The 1,637-nt window shown below is 32.4% G+C and overlaps 1 long non-coding RNA gene across 1 annotated transcript; it reads right to left on the bottom strand.

The window, feature by feature from the left end:
- Positions 1–6: 6 nt before the first annotated feature.
- On the bottom strand, positions 7–930 carry LOC109588515 (uncharacterized). Its single transcript, XR_002188211.1, has 3 exons — positions 854–930; positions 568–799; positions 7–390 (listed from the first exon to the last, which is right to left on the bottom strand). It is a non-coding gene; the product is annotated as an uncharacterized LOC109588515 (long non-coding RNA).
- Between the last annotated feature and the right edge of the window lie 707 nt (positions 931–1,637).

The raw sequence follows: 1,637 nt of genomic DNA, 5'->3' as shown, positions 1-1,637 counted from the left end.
GTACTTCAGTTTGATTTTCCAATTGCATACAATTATTTATAAGCACTGTTGATGAAACTTCTGTAAATTCTGTTTTCACAGACACTATAGTAGATTCACTAATATTGATACCAGTTAATACAGCAGCAGGAGTAGTAGTACACTCCTCCAGTGATTCACACACATAGAGTGTTAAGTTATTACCAGCTGGTATGTCAGTGATGCACTGAGTAAAGTTCAGTTGATCATTACGAGATATATTGTAATACACCAGTTGATAAATTGGCTCAGCATAATCTGTAATGTGAATATAAACATTGTTAGTTGTACTGCCATTGACAAAATGGAACTGAAGACATATTCCATTGATTGTAGTATTAATCAACCTCAACTGACGAAGCTTATTAGTACCTGATAACAACATTAAATAATACCGTATAGCTTGATATTTTTGTGGGTCGATATTGTCGTGGTTTGCTCCTGGTGGGGCAATTCGTGGTTTAATTTTCATGGTTACCACGAAAACCACGAAATTTACATTCCACAAAAATTTCAAGCTATACGGTAATAATTTGTGATTCTACTAACTGATTTTGACAGAGTTGCTGTGAATTTTTACTCCATTTTGATAGTATAAGATGACAGTAGTATCCAGTATCTCTCTTGATGGAAGATTCATAATAACAATAATGGAAATGTTATCATAAGAACCACTACTAATGGATACATTTGTTGATGAATAACAAGTGCTGCATTTACTAACAGTACAACCAGTTACTGTAATATTAGCAAGTGATACTCCAGTACATATTTGATGAGCCTGTATAAATAATATAATGGTTATTGTGTGTATGGAACTGTGTATAATGCTTACTAATAAAAGGAATTGTAAACTCCAGCTGTTGTTTATGTGATATGTAGATTCTTGATGAACAATTGAAATTTTTGAATCTATCAGATTAAAAAAAAAGAATTTCAAAATTACTCCAATTTGTTTCATGAAATTAGGCCTACTTGATTGGAATTCAACAGTTATGTTACTAGTAGATCTATTCCCAGCTTTATTAGTAGTTGTAATGTTAAACAGATATTGTTTATTGGCTTGGTTCATTGGACAGTAAGTGTAGTTAGTGATAGAGTCATTAAGGTACTGTTGATCAGTTCCTACACTGATTATATACTGTACTGTTAGTCCTGGTAGTGTGAATGGAGGATACCAACTGATAAACATACAACAAGAATCTAACTGATATCCTGTTAAACTACTGACACTATTAGGAGGACCTGGGAATATGCATGTACAAATATGACCAACATAAATATGTATTCACTAACCTTGAACATAGAGATAAGCAGTTTCAGTAGAATGTCCATTGAACAGTGTATAGCAGGTAACATCAGTTCCATTTGATTCATTATTTGCTGTTAGATTAAATGATATCATCATCCCACCATTAGGTAAAGCTACAATTGATTGTGAAGATGGCTGTACTCCTCTAGAGAGAAAATAAAGATTATTTCCAGTTAGATTAGTAGCACATTCAAATGTCACAGTGTCATTTATATAAACATATTGTGTTTCTGGTACAATAGTGAATATACCTATAAGAACAACGTACAATAATGAAAATAGTAAAGTATAGATATACCAGCAGCAA

This window comes from Amphimedon queenslandica, unplaced genomic scaffold (assembly GCF_000090795.2).
Source record: "Amphimedon queenslandica unplaced genomic scaffold, v1.1 AMPQUscaffold_12048, whole genome shotgun sequence".
Classification (NCBI taxonomy): domain Eukaryota; kingdom Metazoa; phylum Porifera; class Demospongiae; order Haplosclerida; family Niphatidae; genus Amphimedon; species Amphimedon queenslandica.
Note: the sequence above shows the minus strand (reverse complement) of the source record. Positions and strands in the feature narration are given on the sequence as shown.